Source organism: Olea europaea, chromosome 4 (genome assembly GCF_002742605.1).
Source record: "Olea europaea var. sylvestris chromosome 4, O_europaea_v1, whole genome shotgun sequence".
In the NCBI taxonomy this organism is placed as follows: domain Eukaryota; kingdom Viridiplantae; phylum Streptophyta; class Magnoliopsida; order Lamiales; family Oleaceae; genus Olea; species Olea europaea.
The window spans coordinates 17,114,998-17,124,271 of record NC_036240.1 but is presented as its reverse complement, the minus strand read 5'-3'; positions in this window follow the sequence as shown (position 1 = coordinate 17,124,271).

Sequence of the window (9,274 nt, the reverse complement as noted above, 5' to 3'; positions counted from 1 at the left end):
GGTCATTTCTCTATTAAAGACAACCGAAGAGGCCAATTTGGCCTTTTGTCTTTGTTATTTGTCCTCTAGCACATGTTTCGATTACTACGTTGTTATTAAGAAAATCAAATGCTAAAAACTTGTTTTAGTTGAAAGCAATAAAATTCGCGAAATTTAAAACTAATTATGGGAGCTTCTTCTCTGTGTATTGTGTGACATGTTTCACTTTGTGCAACGGACAAAATATTTGTGTCAAGTTTGAAAGATCCAAAATTTGGTGCTTTTTGAAACATAATAAAAATAAATAAAAATCGAGATTAGTGAATCTCACAACGCGATCCACTAAAGTTATTCATCAATGGAAACTACACAGTTCTTTTTACCAGTTGAAGATAAGTTTCTAAAGTTGAGTAATACTTGGACATTGTCAAGTTTGAATTTGTTGTACAGGATCCCCATGACCCTAAATGTAGTGCTTTTTGATTTTTTCCCTTGAAAATCACGAATAATGATGCTTGTACACTGGAGTTACACGCTTCTCACATGAGAACGGACCCACAATAATTAAAAAATTCTTGAGTTCTTTCTCATGTGAGGAGGTTGTACATGTAGCATCTCTCTAACGTGTTTATCTTTGCTAGAGATGAATTAATTTTATCATGAACGGAAATATAAAATTGCGTCAACCCAAGACTTTGCCAAGGACATAATAGTTGCATAGGTTTGAGTGACCATACATTTAGTACTTTTTGAAACTTCATATGCTAATCTTGTTATGAGATGCATCAGCGTGAACAAGAAGTTGTTGAATGAATGTTGAAGAAGAATGTGTCATACAATGCATGGGCTAAATGCATGATTGATGATACAAATTTTGCCAAAATTCCAAAGCAAGATTTTTTTTTACGTATTATGCACAATTTGGCATCCGTAAAGAATTAAAATAGGAGCATATTGTGAATCAGCATGAAATGAGGCCAAATTTCTTATATTTATATTCTAAAACCTCGAAGTTTGGGTCTTTTTGCTATTAAAGACAACCGGAGAGGCCAATATTATATTTCTCCCTTTAGTTTACATATTTATGAATATTTCTGAAATTGCCAAAAATTTGAAATTATTTTGAGTCTTTCTTTGAAGATAGTAGAAGTAATGAGCAGGTAGCGTTGAGGTCATTTCTCTATTAAAGACAACCGAAGAGGCCAATTTGGCCTTTTGTCTTTGTTATTTGTCCTCTAGCACATGTTTCGATTACTACGTTGTTATTAAGAAAATCAAATGCTAAAAACTTGTTTTAGTTGAAAGCAATAAAATTCGCGAAATTTAAAACTAATTATGGGAGCTTCTTCTCTGTGTATTGTGTGACATGTTTCACTTTGTGCAACGGACAAAATATTTGTGTCAAGTTTGAAAGATCCAAAATTTGGTGCTTTTTGAAACATAATAAAAATAAATAAAAATCGAGATTAGTGAATCTCACAACGCGATCCACTAAAGTTATTCATCAATGGAAACTACACAGTTCTTTTTACCAGTTGAAGATAAGTTTCTAAAGTTGAGTAATACTTGGACATTGTCAAGTTTGAATTTGTTGTACAGGATCCCCATGACCCTAAATGTAGTGCTTTTTGATTTTTTCCCTTGAAAATCACGAATAATGATGCTTGTACACTGGAGTTACACGCTTCTCACATGAGAACGGACCCACAATAATTAAAAAATTCTTGAGTTCTTTCTCATGTGAGGAGGTTGTACATGTAGCATCTCTCTAACGTGTTTATCTTTGCTAGAGATGAATTAATTTTATCATGAACGGAAATATAAAATTGCGTCAACCCAAGACTTTGCCAAGGACATAATAGTTGCATAGGTTTGAGTGACCATACATTTAGTACTTTTTGAAACTTCATATGCTAATCTTGTTATGAGATGCATCAGCGTGAACAAGAAGTTGTTGAATAAATGTTGAAGAAGAATGTGTCATACAATGCATGGGCTAAATGCATGATTGATGATACAAATTTTGCCAAAATTCCAAAGCAAGATTTTTTTTTTACGTATTATGCACAATTTGGCATCCGTAAAGAATTAAAATAGGAGCATATTGTGAATCAGCATGAAATGAGGCCAAATTTCTTATATTTATATTCTAAAACCTCGAAGTTTGGGTCTTTTTGCTATTAAAGACAACCGGAGAGGCCAATATTATATTTCTCCCTTTAGTTTACATATTTATGAATATTTCTGAAATTGCCAAAAATTTGAAATTATTTTGAGTCTTTCTTTGAAGATAGTAGAAGTAATGAGCAGGTAGCACCGATGATAGGAATGTAAACAAGTCGGGCCGAGCTAGCTTGCGAGCCTAAAGTTTCAACTCGGGCTCGGCCCGATTAAAATGGCCGAACTTTTTTGCGGGCTCGTTTGCTCGCCCAAAAAAAAAGGCTCGACCACCTTTCATTGCTCAAAAAGTCTTTTTCATCCATTTTTTCAATAAAAAAATGAGTTTACCCCCATTCACATAAAAAAAGAAAAAAAAAGAAAAATAAAGAGCTGATTGCAACCATAATCCCAAATTTTCAATAAATTACAAATCAGTCACAAATATATACTTAAAAATCAAAAGTAAAAAAAAAAATTAGCTTGGCTGCCTTTTAAGGCAGCAGTTCGCTGCCTTTTAAAAGCGGCAGTTTTGCTGCCTTTTAAGCCTCAAATTTAATATTTTTTTTTATTTAAAACAGCTTGTGAGCTCACGGGCCGGCTTGGGCAAAGCCCGTGTCCCCAAAATGGGACTCGGGTCTACCGAGGCCCGAGCCAAGCCGGTTCGGGCTTTTCCCGAACCGAGCCACGAGCGGCTCAAGCCGACGAGCCCGATTGTCATCCCGACGGGAGGACACATAAGTCGCATTTACTGAACTTTGTTAATTTCTAGATTTTATTTTTTTCCATTTAAATCTTTTTTGTTTCTACTCCAGAATTGTTATTTGAGAAAATAATATTCTACATACTTATTTATAGTTGAAAGCAATAAACGTTGCAAAATTAAAAACGCCCTATAGATGCTGCTTCTTGGATTGCGTGAGGTGTTCCTCTTTGCGCCAAGGACAAAATATGCATGCCAATTTTGAAAGATCCCAAACTTTGAGCTTTTTGAAACATAAAGAAATTGAGAATGATAAGTTAATCGTACTGTGTGATGCATTAAAGTTATCAGCAATTCCATTTGTATAGGAGGACGCTTCACAGAAATGCACCAGAAAGAGAGTGTTGTGTGGGCCCATGTTGTGATAAAAAATGGCAAAAAATCACCCACTCACCCTATCGCTATCTCTCTTCTGTAGTGGTTCTGTGTGTACAGAAACTATACACACAACACTGCTGTAAAGTTATGCATCAATGGGATCATTATTTGTACAAATTAAAGACGAGTTTCTTAAGCAAGGTCATACCTAGACAATGCAAAGTACGAATGAACAATGCTACACGTACTTAATTTTTTTACCGAATCTTTTACCTACTACTCACAACAGGGGTGAGGAACACATGTAAATATTTTTAAATTCACGTGGGTTCCGAATGCATTGTGAGAAGGGGGACACTATTCGATACATATGGAATAATCAATGACGAATTTGTTGCACTGGGTGTCAATGACATTAAATGTAGTGCTTGTTGAATTTATGTGAAAAATCACGAATAATGCATTTATTTGCATTGGGTGATGCATAGGGATGTCAAACGGGACGAGACTGCTCGGCTCGTGGGTGGCTCGAGCTCGCCAAATGACTAGCCCGAGCCCGAGTCGAGCCAAGCAGGGAGCTCAATCCCACGAGCTCGTAAAAAAAAAAAATGCAAGTTTATATAAAAAAAAAAAGTAAAAAATGTGCAAATTTACCAAAAAAATTAAAAAAATCACGAGCTCGCGAGCGGCTCGTGGACTCGTGGCTCGTGAGATCACGAGCTCGTGGGTTAAAGGGCCAAGTCCATCTCTAATGCGCTGCTCGGCCCATTGCCATCCCTAATGCAATATGTTTAACATCAATGGAAATATAAAATTTTGTTAACCCTGAACTCTACCAGGATAGAATAGATGTGTCAGTTTTGAATGAATTTTAGGCCATCTCCAACCCTACACCATTTTGCACCAAATCTTACATCAAACTAAAATTCATCTCCAACCATTACACCAAAAATTACAACCAAATGAACAGTGTTTAACCATTTTCTTCCCTTTTTTAAATATTTATAATTTATTTATTTGAAATATTATTTATTTAATTATTTCATAAATACATAGATTACTAAATAAATAATTACATTAAATTACGAAAAATATTAAATTCATTAATAAATATAAAAAACATAGAACAATTAATAAAAATACTACAACAAAGAAAATATGAAATCATACCATTAGAAAATAGTATAATACATTTCGAATTTGGATAGACGATATTACGAAATCGCTAAATTTTTGCAATTTAATTCTCAAAATTCATATGTTCATCCCACAAATGATCGATTAATGCATTTCGAAGTGCAATGTGAGTTTCTTTATCCTTGATTTGTCTATGACGAGTAAGGAATTCGTGAAAATATCGATTTGAACTATGCACTTTTTTATGTATCCTTTTTAAAAAAATAAAATTAGATTATCATATGTATGTCACTATTTAATATATTTCGTATTAACTTTAATAAATAATCGTGTTTGATATATTTTAAATTGTTTTCGTCTTTTAATTAATTTATTAATTATTATGTCTTACATTTAAAATTTATTTTAAATGCAAATAATAATAATATTAATAAAAATAATAATAATAATAATTTATTGTATTAAAAAATATATAGCACAAATGACATAAATACCCTTAACAAATTTATTTGAAAAATGTTAAATAAGGGCAAAAGAGACATTTTATACTTTGCACCATTTTGGTGGAAAATGGTGTAAAATGAACAGTGTTGCACCACACTTTACACCATTGATGCAACACTATTCACTTTACACCATTTTCCACCAAAATGGTGCAAAATTTGGTATTGCATTGGAGTAACTTTGCACCAAAAAATGATACAATGGTTGGAGATGTCCTTACATGTAGTACAAACATGTGAATCTTGCTTTGAGATTCATTGCATCAACATGAAAAGTTTCCAAAGCCAAGTCATACCTGACCAACGTCGAGGATGAATTTGTTGTACGGGTCTCAATAAAATTAATATAATGCATTTTGAATTATTTATTTATTTATTTTATTATTATTCTTATTTTTTGAAATCATGAATTTGTTGTACGGGCCCCAAAGCATTTTTTTTTAGAGAAAATTATCTAGATCCCTTCTTTTCAAGAGTACATTTCTAAAACAAGTTGGTAAAAGATTAAATTTCATTAATCAGGTGATAAATACTAATTTTTAAATTAATTAATTACACCCACCCATTCTATGACCCCTAAACACTTCTTTTACCCCATATCCCAATTCATTTTCTAACTCACTGCCTCTCTCTTTCTTCTCCAAAAATTTATCAGCACCCTCTTACCCAAAAATCTCATCGGTGGCTTCTTCCCCACCCTTTAAATTCCGGCCACCTACCACTTCCCTCGTCGGAGTTTCGTACAAATTTCTTCTTTGAAAGCTGATGAGCTTAGATTTTAGAGAAGTGCTAATGCAGTACATGGGTCACCTAAAGTAGAAACAGTGTGTGAGGAGAAGAAAACCCAAACGTGAACGTGGGGACCATATGGTGAAGAACAATCAGATCTATAGCTTCTCTCTCATAATCTTCCTCATCTTTTCCAGAAATAACTGAAGAAAAATCTTTGAAATCTTTATTGAGAAATATTCAGCAATCTACTGGTTTATGTTTTTTGAAGGTATTGGTGGAAGTTAAAGTAGTGATAATTGTTGTTATTGATTTGAGTTAAAGATGTTAGTAGTGGTGGTGATTATTATTTTTCTGAACAGATCTGCTGTTGTCATTGGAGATCTGATTTTTTCTGTTCGAGATCTGGTTGTGACTGTTTGTGACCTATTTTGTGTTGATTGTGACCGGTTGTGACTTGAGATTGATCTGGTCACAAATAGTCACATTAAATACAAAATTGGTCACAGACCCTGTATAAATTTACCCCAGATCTTTTATCAATTTTTAACCCCACACACTCTATTTCTTTTCCCCAAAAATTAGTTCGGCACTCTTTTACCCAAAAATCAGATCTACGACTTCTTTTCCACCCACCCTCTAGATTCCAACCACCTACCACTTCTCTCACCGAAGTTTTACAAGATAAGTGTGGTGGTGCTAGTTGGTGTTTTTTGAAGGGTTGGTGGAAGTTATGGTAGTAATGATTGTTGTGGATTTGAGATGAATGTAGTATTTATGGTCATCAATTTGAATTAAAAATGTTAGTGGTGGTAATGGTTATTATTTTTCCAAACAAATCTGTTGTGGTGGTTTGGAGATCTGATTTTTTTAGTTCGAGAGCTGATTGTAAGTGTTTGTGACCAATTTTGTATTGATTGTGACTGATTATGACTTGAGATTGATCTGGTCACAGACAGTCACACTGAATACAAATCTGGTCACAATTAGTCACATCTAAGGCAAAGTTGGTCACGATGATTCTCAGATAACATAAGTCAATAAATTTGCCACATGTAACACAGGTATGGTCATAAATAACACGGTTGCAAATCTGATAACTGTAATGCACCACTACAACCATCACAAATTTTGGAGATTTTTCTATCACCGAAGTCGAAACAATTGGTGGAATAATCGCCGTAGCAGTTTGCCAAAGTAGTCACCGGAGCGTTTGCCGCAGCAGTTTGTCGGAACGGTCGCCGGAGAAGGAGCCGATGGCTATCTCCGATGGAGAGGTAAAGGGAATGTGGTGTAGTGGGGTGATAAGATGGGGTGAGTGAGGTGATATGGAGTGGAAATAATTAATGTATATTATATTATAGTTTAATATTTAATAAATATATTTACCACCTGATTTTTGAAATATTTCAATGAGTTTGTTATTTATGAAATGTGTTTTTATAATGTTGTAGTTATGTAGTCTTCCCTTTTTTTTTATTTTTTTTATACGTATTATGCACAATTTAACATCCATAAGGAATTAAAGTCTCTGTATCTTGTGAATCAACATGAAAGACGCCAACTTTCTTTTAAGTTATAGTCTAAAATTCAAAGTTTTGGTCCTTTTGCTATTAATGACAACTAAAGAGGCCGATATTTTCCTTTTTATTTTTCCCCTTTAGTTTAATTTATGGATAGTTTCGAAATTGCCCAAAATTTGAAAATTCGGAGTTTCTTTTGTTGAAGATAGTGGATGTAATGAGTAGCATAGCCCCCGAGTACAGATGTATTATTTCCTAAACTTTGTTAATTTTGAGATTTTCACTTTTTACCTTTATCTTTGTTATTTCTACACTAGCAGATGTTTCGATTACAACATTATTATTGAGAAAATCAAATTCAACAAACTTATTTTAATTTGAAATCAAAAAAATTCGAACTATAGGCGCTTCTTTGTGAATTGTATGACGTATTTCTCTTTGTGCCAAGGACAAAATATTTGTGTCAAGTTTGAAAGATCCCAAATCTAGTACTCTTTGAAACTTAACAAAACAAAAATTAAATGAGAAGAATGAGCGAATCTCATTGTGTGATCTGTCGACCCTAACTGCTACATCAATTCTGTCATTTATTAATTATATTGATAGATTTTTGACAAGAGTAACCCACTCTATAAGCTAAACAAACATTCCTGACACTTATTAACTATGCACGTCACATCAGTCAACTCTAGAGACGCTTGTCTGACCCTCTTCTATTTGTCAAGAATTTCGAATAGTAGAGTGGTTCGACGATAGAAGGCGAACTACCTCGGATCAATTTCGTACAACGACCTCGGCACTTCCTTCGACAGTTTCTGATGTTAGTCCCTTCTGCACCAATTCTTGGGTGCTTGTATGCATATGAGGTCTCCACATAGACCTTTCTATATTGGCTAGTAACGATAGTCCCCTAAGTCTTTGTTCGATCATTTATGTAGTACATAGAATTTGTAATTAATTTCGAAATTTCCAAGAAAAATTCCAAGAGAAGAAATTCCTGATAGATGTCAGTCCCTCAAGTCTAACTAACCAACATTGATGTGAGAATTAGAATTTGTGAAAGGGTGGTGATGTTGAATTTTGAGCTTATAGTCCCCCAATTCAGTTTGGGGCTTTCGAGGGGCATCAATTGAGGTGCTTTCGTAGCAGAGCCGAAGTGCTTTAAGATGTAGGCCGAGGTACTTTTGTGTTATAGTGTTGTTGAGGCTATAAGTGTCACAGAGAGGGGTTGGATAGGTCAGCATGGGAATATGTGAAAGGTCTTTTGTGCTGTAATGATTAGCTGTCTTTGTTGTGCATCTGAAATTGTGATGCTTGAGACAGTTCGATAGTTGAATCGTCTTTTATCATTTATTAACACAAGTTGCTATATTGACGTTCGGTCTTCTCGAGGGGACGGTGCCCTCAATTTTCAAGGAATTTCCACGTGTTTTGATCTGGGCCGTGAAGCTGAAGCTTCGGTTTTATCGGGTGGCCTATAAGTGCCCTGAATTTGGATGGTCCAAATTCTTAAGATCTGATGGTAAAAAACGCATTCGTTTGCCTATAAAAAGGCTTATTGTTGCTTGAACACTCATTTACTGGTGCGAATTGCTCTGTGATGTTTCTCTGCGATATGACAAAGTATTGTATTTATGCTTGGTGGATCTTGAGGGGAGTTGGTGTAAGGGTTTGCTTGGTTTTGGGCAATCCCATGGAGAGTGCAAGTTGGATGCTTCTTGGGTGCAACGGATGTGATGCTTGGATTTGTGAAATGAAAAATGCAAATGCAACCTCATTACAATCTTCTCTAAACGCCCTATGCGGAGGGTCACCCACTTCTTTGTATTATGTTGCAATAGGGTGCGATATGGAGTGTACTTTGAGCTGACCTTTGCAGCAGGTCGATGAACTTGTACCTCCCCTGGGCAGCTAGGCTACCTCCTCTGCTAGTATGAACTAGGCAGTGTATATTGTAGCTGAAACTTTGAGTTTCAACCTAGTCCCGCAGGTCTTGCAAATGTGAAGGTCGCATCATATGGTGGACATTCTTAAGGAGAAGAGGTTTGACGATTTATGTGCCGTGGCTACACTTTTATCATCGTTTATTTTTTATTTTTACCATCTATTCTCTTTTTGTGCAATGTAATGCTTCGTAAGTGGCTCTGATTGTACTTGATTGTAAT